This window comes from Zingiber officinale, chromosome 6B, assembly GCF_018446385.1.
Source record: "Zingiber officinale cultivar Zhangliang chromosome 6B, Zo_v1.1, whole genome shotgun sequence".
In the NCBI taxonomy this organism is placed as follows: Eukaryota; Viridiplantae; Streptophyta; class Magnoliopsida; order Zingiberales; family Zingiberaceae; genus Zingiber; species Zingiber officinale.
Window position 1 is genome coordinate 114,727,690 of NC_055996.1, and position 15,874 is coordinate 114,743,563.

Consider the following 15,874-nt stretch of genomic DNA (forward strand, 5'->3'; position numbering starts at 1 on the left):
GCACCAATTTATATTTGTATTAGCACATGCGTTATATGTTCCTTTGATCTACGTTTATTATTCTAAATTTGTTATTAAACTTTATTTTCTTAGTTTTTATTTTCTGCCGACAGTTCGCCCCATTTCTCCTAACTATCAAAGAAAAGGCATCAAAACAATCTGAATAACGAATTTAAGTCATGAAAAATACTTAACAACAGGCACTTAGTCTGGTAAACAGAACTCGGGCACTGAATTTAATGGAATACTTGCTTTCACCGTGGTATGGAATTCGCTTAAAAGGTTTATGTTGATTGGTTATGGAAAAGTTCTACAATCAAATAACTAGAATTCCAGTGATTGTTTAGTTATATATATATGGATCCACAAGCTGTTCCCCAAATTATTATCATGGATGTTTAGTTATCTGACCAATTCGCTACTTCATTGTCTTGAATCTTTGGGATTCTGTTTAGTCCCAGAATTGATCTAGTTGGCTTGGTCTAGAAGGGAGGTTCGGTCTAGTTTAGGGCGTCGTCACAATAGCCCCAACCTGATAAGTCAACCACTATGATTAAGACAAGTCGACCAAGTGAATCCAATATAATTGGGTGCACTAATAGGCTGACCACAATGGTTCAATAAAAGTTAGACTTAATTAGTTGACAGATCAACACAACAAGCCAAGCCAAATCAATGAACCAACCCATGGTTGTCAAGACAAAACTTGGCCTTGACTATTATTGAATAGGCTAATCGAGTTGTAGCCTGAGTTGGATACAAGGACAATTTGTTTATTTTTGTTTTGTTTTATTTGTGAGTTTGTTTGTTTCCCCAACATTGTCGGCTAAAAAAGTGCAATAAATCTAATGGTTGGGCAATTAATCGCCAATGCCTTTGATGGGGAGCCCGAGAGGGGACAGTGCTCCAGCTCCAAAGCCAATTGGCGTTTCAAGTTGAACCAAGAAAGGCGCACCGTCACTTCTTTTCCTACTGTTGCTATTTTCTACAAACTGCTCTGCGGGCCAAATCAAATGGCTCCTTGTGCTTGGACTCTGTCGCTGGTGAGCCGTAGGACCGGGGCACGGACACCTCTCGCCTGCCACTGTGCGCATGTGAGTCGGTGGGAACGAGCGCACAGCAGGCAGTGATACGGCAAGGTGTCAGACATGGCACACAACTCACTCATCGCATACAATTCCACCTCTGCCAAACATTTAATTAAGAGAGAGAAGGGACTGCTTCTGTGTCTACCGGATACTTTAGATCACTGGCACAGGAGAAGGACGCAGAGATAGATAAAGAGAGGCGCAGAGGTAGATCAAAGGATAGAGGAGCTGTGAGTGCCGCTGCCTCATCGTATCCTTCATTCCTCTTCTTCCTATTGTTATCTTCAGCTGTGTTCGTCTCCGGCGAGGCTACTTCTCTCCTGCCGTTGGCTAACCTTGCGGCCCTCACTTTTGAGGAAGGTTACACGCAGTTCTTCAGACTCCAATCTCATGCTTCACGGCGACGGAAGGACCGTCCATCTCTCTCTCGATCAGAGAAAAGGTACTCCGTCTCTCTCTGCCTTTTTCTTCCAACTCCTTTATTTGTCCGTGAAGAAACAGATACAAAATTATGTCATCCTTAAACTTGGTTTAGGTGCTGGATTTGCGTCGCAAGACCTCTATTTGCATGGGTTCTTCAGCGCCTCCATCAAGCTTCCCTCCGACTACGCGAGTTGTTGTCGCCTTCTATGTACGCTTCTTTCTCCACAATTTAATTATAAAATAAAAACAGAAACAAAATCCATTCGTCGATGACCCTGTTTGAAAGCTATTTTGGTTCCCTTCTTGACTCCAGGATTTTCGTTGTTATTTGCTTTTCCTTCTGTCCTTTGGCTTGCAAGTATTCTAACTTGATCTCAAGGTCTTGTTAACGAGAGCTGTTTTCCCCACTCCCACAATCATCTGACAGCGCCCCTCCCACCTCCAGGATTCTGTCCTCTTTGTATTTTTTTCATTTAATTTTATTTTTTTAATAAATTTTATATTTTAATAAATTTTATTTAAAAATAATTCTCATATTAGTATATTTTTAATTTTATTTAATTTTATTTTTTTAATTAATTCAATTTATTATTTTTTTATATTTTTAAAATTTTATTTAATTTTTATTTAGTTTTTTTTAATCAATTTTATTTATTATTTTTAATCAATATTTTATTTTTATAATTTTATATAAATTTATTTAATTTTATTTTTTAATTAATTTTGTTTATTATTTTTTATCAATACTTTATTTTTTAAATTTTATATAAATTTTATTTACCTTTATTTTTTAATTAATTTTATTCATTAATTTTTCATAATACTTATATTTTTTTAATATATTATTTTTTTTAAATTTTATTTTTTTATTGGTTTTATTTTTTTTTAATCAAAATTTTTTATTATTTTTTTATCAATTTTATTTTTAATAATTTTTTTATGTGTTTATAATAAAAAAATATTGATCAAAATAACAATTAGATATTTAAAATTAATAAAAATATTAACAATTAATAGTGTACACATTCATAATTTAGGAACAAATATATTTTTTTCAAATAAAAAAAGCATGTAATAATACAATAAAAACAGGAAAATATATACAACTAAAAATTTTAATCAATATTGTCTTCAAATTTTGCTCTTGATGCGTTTGATGGTGGTGTACATATTATTTTGTACCACAAATAAACATGTGTCCTATAATGAGTGACTCATCCTTTAGCTTCATACGATAAATGTTGTCACCACCACGTTGGAATGAGTTGTACAGGGTAATGAGAATGTAAAAAAATTTATACGAAGTGATTGTCAACATGAGCAATAATTATTTCTCGATGTACATGATTTGAAACTGGAGTTCTTAATAGCAAGTGTATGTAGTACATGATTGTACCTTAATGCGATGACAATTCCCAAAGGCATAGAATCTATCAAATACATTTCTGATGTCCACAGCTCGAACCAATTTAATGAGAATAATAAATTGATTATCAAATTTTGATCTGGATAAAGTTGATCATATAGATCTTTATTTTATTGAATCTTTTCTATAAGATCGAATTGTACTTGAAATTAACCTTCTTCGCCATACCCAATTAGTACAGCTATTGCCCTGAATTCACAATGACCATTAAATTGAACATCAACAGTGTAAGAAATATAACGTTGCAAAGACACAGATAATTTCTTAATATAAGTATCATGGATGAGTAGAACTGGAGAGTGATCATGTGTCGTTTGAGTATTGCAAACCTTCGACCCCCTTCCACGTCTTCCTCTCCCTTGAGATGTTGCAGTCGGTTGAGAGATTATAGATCCTAAAATGGATGGATCTGCAAAAGAAGATATGTGACGTTTACTTTGCTCATCTCTATCCACAGGTCGACCTCTATATTCTGTGTTATATGAAGAGACTCGAACTGTACTTTGAGATGAATATATCATATCGAAAAATTTGTCTATCATATGATCCATCCCATCTAATATCTCAACAATGTGGGATGTCTTGTTAGGTTGTGCTCCATCGTCATTAAATTGATGTACGTGCATCGACAATCTCCTCCAATGAGCGTTGATACTTTGAAGTAAAATTGGAATGAAAATGTAATGGTAATGTGTAATATCATGCTCGCATGATAATCCGTATATAATTTTAATAGAACAGTTGCATCTGCCGACTAGCTGGTGAGATACTTTCTCAATGTATTTTATCTGATCAGAAATCAATTTCATTGTCTCTAATGAAATTCGACATTTTATTTGACTGAAAATGTCATCATGTAAATATTAATGGTGTGGAATGTTGAGAGATCTCTCGAACGATTTTTTAATATCCCCGAACTGAATTCTCAATATCTTATATATTTTTTCAAAAGATGTATGTATGGATGATATGCTGTCTCTCATATATAATTTCAGTTTTACATGTGCAGATTCTGTCCAGTAATAAAAAAAAATTATTGCGTTTTAATACTGAAAAAATTAAAATAATACAATAATGAACAAAATTTAAATAATAAAACTATAAAGGGACTATATCTTTGATTTTAATTGCTCCCAAGGTGCAGACATGTATCCACTCGTGTTAAAACAAATCGCTCTTTTTAAGGATGTAACTATGTATCCCAAAGGTAATTTAAAACACTTACGAATCGTTGATACTTCTTATGCATGACATCCCACTTTTGCTGGTAAGACTATTGTGTCGATGAATTAATGAGTGAGTATCATGATGTATAAAATTATTACCACTCCAGACCAAGCATAGGGGTGCATTTCTTCATTACACACTGGTTTATATGTTAAATACAAAGGATGTGACGTGCATTGAGAAAAGTATATTTCAATGGTATTAACAAGCGTCAAATCCTGATCTGAAACAAACATCAATTGCAACGATATTTTTTTTTAACCATTCACTTATTTAATGTACCTAATGCCTATGCCAGTTGCTCTGTCCTCTCATTACTAAGATATGCGAACATAATTGAGTAAGTTCGCATTATGGATGTGATACTCACAACCTCTAATAGTGATATCCGATATTCATTGATTTTGTATGTGACATCAATGATCAATACAGATGAAAAGTTGACAAACAGCTCTAGACTTTTTGGATGAACCCAAAGAATATATGTGATTTCGTTGATGTCTGAATTTGTACGGTAATTATGGAGGGATTCTTTCTTGATTAATTGGTCTAAGACATACAGAATAGAATTTAGGTCGTCCCGTTTAGTGGATTTAATTGTGAAAATGACATTGTAAATGCTTTTGATCCCTGTAATATTTGACGAGTCTCTTTCGTTTAAAATATTAAAAATTTCTCGAGGTGTGGTGTTGTTGGCTATGTCGAGCACAAATTTTTTCTCTATTAGTTTTAACCTACTTGAGTACTCATAATCATCAATATTGGTTTAAATCAATAGAGAAATAATTTATACTCGACATGGCCAACAACATCACACCTCGAGAAATTCTTAGTATTTTGAAGGAAAGATACTCCGTCAAACACTACGATGATCAAAAGCAATTACAATGTCATTTTCATAACTAAATCCGCTAAACGGGATGACCTAAATTCTATTCAGTATGTCTTGGACTAATTAATCAAGAAAGAATACCTCCATAATTACCGTACAAATCCAGACACCAACGAAATCACAGATATTTTTTGGGTTCATCCAAAAATTCTAGAACTGTCTGTCAATTTTTCATCTGTGTTGATCATTGATGTCACATACAAGATCAATGAGTATCAGATACTACTATTAGAGGTAGTGGGTATCACATCCACAATGCGAACTTACTCATTTATGTTTGCATATCTTAGTAATGAGAGGATAGAGCAACTGACATGGACATTAGGTATCTTAAATAAGTGGATGGTTGAAAAAAAGACATCGTTGTCATTGATGTTTGCTTCAGATCGAAATTTGGCGCTTATTAATGTCATTCAAATATGTTTTCCCAATGCACGTCACATCCTTTGTATTTGACACATAAACCAGTGCGTAATAAAGAAATGCACCTCTATGCTTGGCCTGGATTGACAAGATTTTTATGTATCATGACACTCACTCATTAATTCATCGACACAATGGTCTTTCCAGTAGAAGTGAGATGTCATGCGTAAAGAGTATCAACAACTCGTAGGTGTTCTAATTTACCTTTGTGATATATAGTTACATCCTTAAAAAGAGCAGTTTGTTTCAACACAGGTTGATACATGTATGCACTCTCAGAGCAATTCAAATCAAAGATATAGTCACTTTATAACTTTATTATTTAAATTTTTATTTCAAAATTTTTTAGTATTAAAATATAATGTACTTTTTTATTACATGGCAGAGTCTGCACATGCGGGACTGAAATTATATTTGGGAGACAGCATGTCATCCCTACATATATCTTTTGAAAAAATATATAAGAAGTTGAGAATTCAATTCAGGGATATTAAGAAGTCGAGAGATTTCTCAACATTCCACGTCATCAACATTTATACGACGACATTTTAAGTTAAATAAAGTGTCGGAATTTATTAGTGGAAATGAAATTGATTTTTGATAAGTTAAAATGCATTGAAAAAGTATTTCAGCAGTTAGTCGGCAGATGCAACTGTTCTATCAAAATTGTATACGGATTACCATGCGAGCATGATTTTACACATTACCATTATTTTTCCATTCTAATTCTACTTCAGAGTATCAACACTTATTGGAGGAGATTGTCGATGCACGTACATCAATTTAATGACGAGGGAACACAACCTAACAGGACATATCACGTTGTTGAGATATTAGATGAGATGTATCACATATGCGAGAGCATATGATAGACAAGTTTTTCGATATGATATATCCATCTCAAAATACAGTTCGAACATTTTCATACAACAGAATATAGATGTCGACCTGCGGGTCGAGATGAGCAAAGTGGACGTCGTATACGTTCTTTTGCAGATCGATCCATTTCAGGATCTATAGGATCTCTCAACCGACTGCAACATCTCAAGGGAGAGGAAGATGTGGAAGGGGGCCGAAGGTTCGCAATATGATCACTCTCCAGTTCTACCCATCCATGATACTTATATTGGGAAATTACCTGTGCTTTTGCAGCGTTATATTTCACACACAGTTGATAGCTGCACTAATGGGGTATGGCGAAGAAGGTTGGTTTTAAGTACGATTTGAGCTCATAGAAGAGATTCAACAAAATAAGGATCTATATGATCAACTTTATCTAGATCAAAATTCGATAACCAATTTATTATTCTCATTAAATTGGTTCGAGCCATGGGTACCAGAAATATATTTGATAGATTCTATGTCTTTGAAAATTATTATCGTATCAAGGTACAATTTTGTACTGCATATATTTGGTGAAAGTGTTGGGAGTTATTTTACTCATTTGTCATTAAGAACTTCTTCAGTTCAAACCATGAGCGTTGAGAAATAATTATTGCTCATATTGACAATCACTTCGTACAAGTTTTCTTACATTCTCATTACCTTATACCACACATTCTAACGTGGTGGTGACAACATTCATCGTATAAAGCTATAGGATGAGTCACTCGTTATAACGCACGTATTTATTTATGGTACGAAGTACACCACCACCAAACACGTCGGGAGTAGAATTTGGAGACAATATTATATAAAATTTCTAATTTTATATATTTTCATACTTTTATTGTATTATTACATTCACTTTTCATTTGTAAAAAAAAAAATTGTTCCTAAGTTATGAATGTGTACATTATTAATTGTTAGTATTTTTGTTAGTTTTAAATAAATAATTTTTATTTTGATCCATATTTTTATATTTTTATTATAAACACATAAAAATTATTAAAAAATAAAACGGATTAAAAAAAATAAAACCATTAAAAATATAATAACTTAGAAATAAATAAGTATTACGAAAAAATAATAAATAAAATTAAGTAAAAATAAAATTGAATAAAATTTATGTAAAATTAAAAATAAAATATTGATAAAAAATAATAAATAAAATTAATTAAAAAATAAAATTTATATAAAATTATAAAAATAAAGTATTGATTAAAAAATAATAAATAAAATTGATTAAAAAATAAAACTAAATAAAATTGAAAAAAATATCTATTGATAAAAAAATAAATTGAATTAATTTAAAAATAAAACTAAGTAAAAATTAAATTAAATTTAAAATATATCCATGAGAGTTATTTTTAAATTAAATTAATTGAAAAATAAAATTAAATGAAAAATAAATAAAATTAAAAAAATAAAAAGAAGGGGATAGAATCATCATTTTAAAGGGGGAGAGAGAGGTTGGGGGAGGCTGTTAGATGGGAGGGGGGAGCAGCAGCTCTCCCTGTTAACATGTTCGTGAACGCAGCTGTCGAATGGTGATTTATTCGACAAGACACGTGATGAAGTAGACTTTGAGTTCTCAAGGAACAAGAAGTCTCCGTGAATGCGTCTATTCTGCATTTCATTCCGAGGAGGTTGGCTAGTGTGCTTGGCCTGAATGGTTTTGATCTTGTCTGAAATCTGAGTCAGACGGATTGTTGGATGAGGTGGATAGAATGTTGATCGAATCGTGATGTCTCAAAGACGGATATGCTGAGATGACTTTTATATTGACTAAATCGTCAAAAGTTCTTTGGTCAACGCTACTTGCAGCGAACGATCGGATTGCCCTGGTATCCCAATGCTTGAGGCAGATCCAACGAATATATAAGTAACAGAGTAAGACATTAAATAATGAAATGCGTATAGAATATGAACGAAGATCGTACCCTGGCTCAGAGGGGCGCCTTCGGGTGAATCGGTGAGCTGGTCGGGACGTTGCTCGAGTTGTCGTGACCTGGAAGAGCACGTGACTCTGAGCCAGATGAAGAGTTGGATTTGACGGCACGGAGCCGAACACGATGACACGAAACCGGATGTGAACTCGGTACGCAGGTCTGGATATGACATCGACACGTAGATCGAGATATGACATCGATATACATGCCGAGATAAGATATTGGCACGTAGGCCGGGATGCGACAGTGGCATATAGGCCGAAACAAGACAACGACACGCAGGTCGAAATATGACACACAGACGAATCAGCGCATAGGTTGGAACACAGTGCACAAGCCAAATCGACACGAAGGTTGGAACACAATGACGACACGAAGACCGGGAACAACAACGTCTCACAAGATGGAGACAGTCTAAGTCAAAGGGACCAATCGGAATGTTGGATCATCGTCAGACGTGTATGACCGGATGGATCGGAGGGGCATGCGCTAACGAGGACGGTTCGGAGGACATTGTCAACTGCCAGAGACGGTGTCGCCCTACTGTGGATGGCGTTGACCGACTGTGAGCGACATTGACCGACTATGAGCGGCGTCAGCCGCTGGCCGCAGTATCGGCCAACAATATCGCGAGGACGGAGAAGGGGTATGGGTTGCCGGCGGGTGTGAGGGAGAGAGACAGCGCTAGAAAGGGGGAGTGCAGTGGGGTAATGTTGGCCGACGAAGTGTCGTACGCTATGAATGCGACGAAAGCGGTGTCGAGGGCTATACAGTGGCTCTGGAGGGTGTTGGCTGGTGGTGGCAGCGGTGTCACGACAAGGGAGGCGTTGCGGGTCCTTGTGGGGGCGACATCTCGCAAGGGAGAGGAAGGAGGTGCGGTGTGAGCGACGCTCGCACGGAAGAGAGCCTCAGGCAACGACATTGGCAGGGAGAAGGGAAGGCCGACGACAAAAGTGGGAGAGGGAGGTGACAACCTCCTCCCCTTGGTCATTGGCGGCGAGGACTTAAGAGAGGGAGAAGATGAGGGGGTAGGGTTGATGAGGTTGCTGGTGTGGACGTCGGAGATGACGTGGGCGACAATTGGTTTGCGACGGGCGGTGTGGCTGCTTGGTGACGTCTGTGTCGAGAAGACCAGAAGCGACGCTGGCCACGGGAAGAGAGGAAGAGGAGAGGGATGGCGTCAACGTGTAGAATGGAGGAGGTGGCGACCAGCGTCGTTGGCGTGGGGAAGGAAGGAGGCGGCTCGGAGGTGGCCGGTGGCGACTGTCGCTCGATGGTGCCGACGAGAGAAGAAGAAGGCTCCCTGCCTTCACTGTGCGTCGGGCAACGGAGGAGAAGGGGAGGGGAGAGGAGGGGAGCGGGGGCTCGCTGGCGACAAAGGAGAAGGCGACGATGACTGCGTGAAGGGGAGTGGCCGCCGGCGTCGGCTGATGGGTTCCGGTGGAGCTCACATTCTACTGTGGCGGTGCCCAAAATGCATTTGAGAGCTAGCCCCAATAGTTTCTCCTCCTCCTCCGTAAAGTCTTATACAGTGAAAAGATAAAAATGCCCCTCCTTCCCCTCTTAAGCGTTGCAGTCTTGATGTTTGTGGTTGCGCTGTAAATCAACAATTTGGGCGTAAGCTTTATCTTTAGTGTCCATATTTGATTTTGAATTCTTGGTTACTTGCTCGATATTCAATTTCTTGAGTCGCCCATTCGATTTCTCAATATGTTGCCGCTCTCGCTCATACTCCACTCGCTGTTCAAGGATGACATATTGTAAACTTCTTCGGTCACAATAAGTCTGAAAATTCAAGTATTGATCTTGATGGAAAGATATCTCTGAATGAGGTTAAGAGATTGAAAGATCATAGGGGAAAATATAAAAAAGAATAAAATAACTCATCCTACTTAATACGTGATGTAAATGATCTATAGGAGCAAGTAGTCATTCAAGTGTTGGATGTTGTTCGGTAGTAAAGTCCAGGGATATGGAGGAGTATCTTCATTTCTGATCCCGTCCGAAAGCTGAGTCAGACAGAGGCGGGTGATGCTGGAGTCGGTGTTGACGAAAAGTCGCTATGAAGCTTGGTCCTCTTGACACCCGTTGGGAGAGTTGAACTGAATAGATGACGAGGAGTGATGACGGAGATGAAGAAGCGAAGACTCTGCGCATACTCAGACGAACCCACAAGTCGTTAGAGACTAGAAATAAGGAAAAAAGTCCCCGGGTCAGACCCTCCGACTCTCAAGTCAGGTACTTTTTCCCCAGAAGTAGTTTTTTAGAAAGATATTTAGATAGATTTAAAAGCTCTTTGAAAAATTTTAGCTGCTAAAACCTGAAATGTTTTTGAAAATACTTAGTGTTGAAAGGTACTTTGTCAAAAGTTGTGCAAACTTAGGTTAAATTTTGAAAGATTGAAACAAACGATTTTTGAAAGGCAAGTTTTGAAAATAGTAGGCTAAGTTTTACAATTGGAGAGATCTTTTTGGAAAAATATCTAAAGCATTTCATGAACCATTAATTTCGAATAGCCTTTTAAAAGCTTTAAAAAAGTCGGGTTAACTTAATTTTTGAGAGAAAATTCAAAAAAGTCCTTTGATATGTCGTAGTTAATTTTGAAGATGGATATAGAAGTTAAAAAGAAATATTTTAAGAATTTGAAAATCCTTAAAGGCAAAGGAGGAGCAATAAACCTAATACCCTAATGTCCAAGCATGAGCTGAGTTAAATAGATTGTAAATTCTTCAATTTTCTTTTGCAAGGTATCAGAGCCCTAAAGCGCAAGCTGAGTTAATTTGCAGTGTTAATATTCTTAAACAACTATCTAACCTTTAGCTACTGGCTGAATACGTAGAGGGCACCAGTTTTCACTTGGTTAGTCAAGTTAAGTTAGTAATCCAGTTAGATTTGACTAGGGCTGGATCATTTAACTTGATTAATGTGGAGTTAGTTTTTAACGCCTAGATTCACTATGATGCACAGAAATAAGCATTCTGGAGTTCAGGCTGAACCTTATGCATCTCATACCGTTCTAGGTTTCTTTCAAACACAAACAAGTTATGCCTAGTGTGTTTTTGAGATGTTCTGGCTGAAACTAGGGGAACATGATTTCTAAGGAGAAGAACTTACGCTAAATCCAAATTAAAAAAAAATTAATAAAACTGGGATTTTGAAAACATTATTTTTTCTAGAATTTTAAAAGATAATTTTAACATTAAGCAAATTTGAAGAAATTTTTTTTATAAAATTAGATATAGGAAATTTGAAAATCAAGATCTAATTTTACCCAATCACATTACTATGTGTGCAGAATTAAGCAAAAGAAGACAGGTAAGTAGTTGAATTTTACTAAGCATAAGTACGACTGGTAAGCACAAAATAAGTAGAGTAACTAAGTACAGCTACACTGCTAGATGAAGGTGGCTGTGGCTAAAATCCAGGGTACAATACATGAGATGATAGCCTCAAAGAGTAGGGTCATAAGCTGGAGGGTCGTCAGCTGGAGGTGGTGCAAAGGGTTGCTCGGGTGCAGGCTGTCCCTGGCGACGTATCTCACCTCGTAGAGAAGCGAATCTGTCAACTATCTCGGATCGTAGGGATCGGAGGAAGCGATGACTATCTAGAGAAGTCCGTCGTGTCTGAATGGACTGAACCTCGAGATGAGCGAGTCTGCCCTCGATGGAGAGTGGAGCTGAAGTCGAAGGTCCGACTGAAGTGGAAGGCCCGGCGGAGGTGGAAGGTAATGGATCTCCAAAGAACTCCTCGGTTAAGAAGTCGAGCCACTTCTCTCCCTCACCCGGGAGAATGTCGGGTGGTGCATCCTCGTCCTCTGGAGCAATAGGAGCAGCGGCTGGCTGAGGCCGACCCTTTCAGGCTAGAATCCCCTCAGCGGTGACCTCTATACTGGCTAACCGAAGACTATGTTGCCCTAACTCGTCGTATAGTGTAAGGGGGATAAGTGTCCCTACGGCCGTGTCTATCCTATGGGAGGAAAAGATCTGAGTCAAGATATGACAGTAGGGCATGTGGACTACTCCTGATGTGACTGTACTAGATGCATGTATGATGTTATGGAACATATGCTATGCAATATCTATATCTAAACGTTGACTCAGAGCGTACAGAAAGAATGAGTGAGAGGATCGCATCTTCGTGACGTCTCGAGATGTAATCGGCAAAATGCATGCTGTCAGGACTTTGTACATAACGTAGTCCTGAACCCTAAGAAAAGTTGACCTGAACTCAGTCAGGCCAAATGGTCTCTCCTCCCTGAAAAAGTGCATATAGATGGTGTCTAATCTGATATGGGAATAGGGATCACCGAATGGTAAATCCCTACCTGGGTAGCATAGGAATGTACATGTAGACTCCCTAAACTCTAAACTAGTGCGAATCAGGGAGGGAGTAAACTGGATGCCTGTTCCACCAACTTTGGTGGAATACGTGTTATCATCAACCGTCTCGAGGTTGTGATAGAACTGTTCACACAAATCTTGATTTATTGTATTGTTGCAGGAAATCAGTTTCCCTAACTGATAGTGTTCTATCATCTAGGTCGCGGGGTGACAGAACTGGGCAAAAAAATGACCTACCTATGTACCTAAGTTTGATAGATTCAAATGTAAATTTAGCAAAGTCTATCCTATGCCGCTCTGAGGGGAATCCAGGATCCGTAGACGGAGTCCTAGCCGGTGTAGGATCAACATGTTGGCGTTTTCTGATTTATGCAACATATAACAAAAAATTGCATAAAAATAACATATAAGCACAATAGGATGGTTGAAGATATACTTAGGAGGCATTGTAGGATGATTGAGAGGGAGGAGGTGGGTGGAAGGCGCCTTAGGTGTTGGATTTGCGTCGAGAACACACGGGAAACTCGTGGGAGTTTTTGGCAGAAAAACGAATAGAATCGGTTCTGTTCGTGGTAAAAATCTTGGTCGAAGGCGCCTTATGTGCGTTATGAGGCGCCTTGGATCTGCTATTTGAGGCGCCTTGGAGATGATCCGAGGCGCCTTCGACAAAGTTGGTGGGATTATTCCCGCCGCTTGTGAGGGCGCTTCCCTTTTGTGAGAGGCGCCTCATTTAGGCTACGTGTTTTTTTTAAAGTTAATTTAATTTTAAGATTATTAAGTTAGTTTAAAAAATATTTAAGTTAATTAGTTTAAATTTGAAAAATATTAAAGTTAGTTAAATTTGATAAATATTAAAGTGAATTAAAATATTAAAGTTTAAGTATTTTGAAAAATGTTAAGTTAATTTAAATTTTGAAAAATGTTAAGTTAATTTAAATTTTAAAAAATATTTAAGTTAATTAAATTTTGAAAAATGTTTAAGTTAATTTAAATTTTGAAAAATATTTTAGTTGATTAAATTTTGAATAATATTTAAGTTAATTAAATTTAAAAAAATATTAAGTTGATTAAATTTTGAAAAATATTTAAGTTAACTTAAATTTTAATTTAATTTAATTTTTGTCCTTGGTCATCTCACCCAATCTAGATTTTTCAATCATTGGTTCTTATAATTTTTAAGTTAATTTAAATCATGGGTTCATATGCCCTACTATCACATTCTGACAGCATATATGTCCTCTTTAGGCATTGATGTCACCAGAGGTGACGTCCGCTATATGACCGAGTTTGACGTTATAGGAGTTGGGAACTTTTCCCTAGCTAGTATTCATTTAGATGATACGGGTATCATGTCTTGGCAGAGGGGGGCACAGCACCAGCCCGACCCAGATGCTCAGCAGGAGGAGTCAGAGTAGGATGAGTTTTTTCTCGCACTATTTCCTGACGCGGCCGCTCCTGCCCCAGCACCAGCTCGAGCCCCACGTCCCGCTCCTCGCACTCTAGCCGATCGAGTATCCGGACTAGAGAGAGCTATGTCGAGCCTCCAGCAGGAGTCTTCCGAGTTTCACCGAGACATACGGTGAGAGGTTTCCGACTTACGACGAGAGGTGCGACAGGAGGTCTCCGATCTACGACGAGATGTGCGGCAGGAGATCTCCGACCTGCGACGAGACCTGCGAGAGGATGATCGGATCCGACATACTGAGCTGTTGGCACTACTTCGTTCTCTGGGTTCTGGACCACCTCCTTCAACATCTCAGTAATTATGTTTGTTATATAACTCTGTTATGACACTATTACAGATCTTGTAGTACATCTTGATTATTGATTATCACTTCAGATTTGATTGGTTCTCTTTTAATTTAATAAATTAGAATTTTTCAATATTCAAAAATTATTTTCAAAAATAATTATTTTAAATCCTAGGTTAAAATTATTTTTCAAATATTTCATATTTGTAGGATTTCAAAAAAGATCTTTTAGCCTTAGACTAGGTCAATCCCTTAGAAATCTGGGCGTTAAATACCAAACATATATTAATCAAGTTAAGTTATTCAATTTAGTCAATCGTTAATTGATTACAATGAATTTAACTTGACTAACCAAGTGAAAATTACTATTTTCTGATAGTTAGTAAGTACCTAATTGGTTAGACAGCTATTTTAGATGTCAGGTTTAGGGGAAGGATTAAATCAATACTTAGTACCAAAATTATTTTCTCCATCTTAAAAATAATATCTTTTCTAAAAATTTTTTTAATCAGTTTTGAAATTAAATTTTGGTTTTCAAATTTAAAATTTTTATAAACTTAGTCAGTATTGAAAAGTAGATTTTTCAAACTTAATTTTGAAAACTTATGTTTGAATTTTTTTTTAATAAATCTAATTTTGAAAACTAACTTTTAATTAGATCTTCTAAACTAAGGTTTTAAAATCTGATTCTTTTACAAACTTATTTTGAAAATTTGAATTAATTTTGAAAAAGTAGAATTTTTTTCAATCTTAATCTTAAAATTTTGATTTTGAAAATATATGTTTGAAAATTTAAAATTTGATCTTAAAATTTGAAACTTATACACTTATACTTGAAAATTAACTTTTCAAATTTTTGATTGGAAAATTCTTTCTAAGTTTGTAAATTCATTTGAAAATTAATTTTACAAAAATTATCTCAAAATATCCTAACTCATTACTAAGTTATCTTGCTACAATTAACTATTTTTCAAACACTTATATTACAAAAGTTGAATTACTATATACTGAAATTTACAATTCCTCCAAGTTAATTTGACATCATTTCTTAAAATTTTTACTTTGTCTGTACTCTGTATTGTTGTTTATGTCCTTATTTGATTAATGCCAAAGGGGGAGGGATAGATGATTAAGTTAGAGAAACAAAATGTCAAATTTAAAAACTAACTTAAATCTTAAAAAACCTTAAAAATCATGCTTGGTTTATGCATATCTTTTCACTAACTTAAACAGGTTGTCATTCTATCAAAAAGGGGGAGATTGTTGGTGCGGTTAGCACTAACGGTCTAACTCTGATTTTGATGAATGACAAATTAGTTTAAATTACGTTTGTCGTTATCTAACACTCTGACCGAGTGTACATGCGAAGTCCAGACAGGTTCCGGTCTCGAAGATCAATTTCGGATATCTAAGTCGAGATCGTGACTAGATTCCGGTCTCGGAAAGATGGAATCTAAGTCATACTCTTGATAT

At 36.4% G+C, this 15,874-nt stretch overlaps 1 long non-coding RNA gene across 1 annotated transcript; it reads left to right on the forward strand.

Annotated features, from left to right (window-relative positions):
* The first annotated feature begins 1,059 nt into the window (after positions 1 to 1,059).
* LOC121989077 lies at positions 1,060 to 14,511 on the forward strand. Its single transcript, XR_006114162.1, has 3 exons — positions 1,060 to 1,530; positions 1,624 to 1,719; positions 14,012 to 14,511. It is a non-coding gene; the product is annotated as an uncharacterized LOC121989077 (long non-coding RNA).
* The last annotated feature ends 1,363 nt before the right edge of the window (positions 14,512 to 15,874 follow it).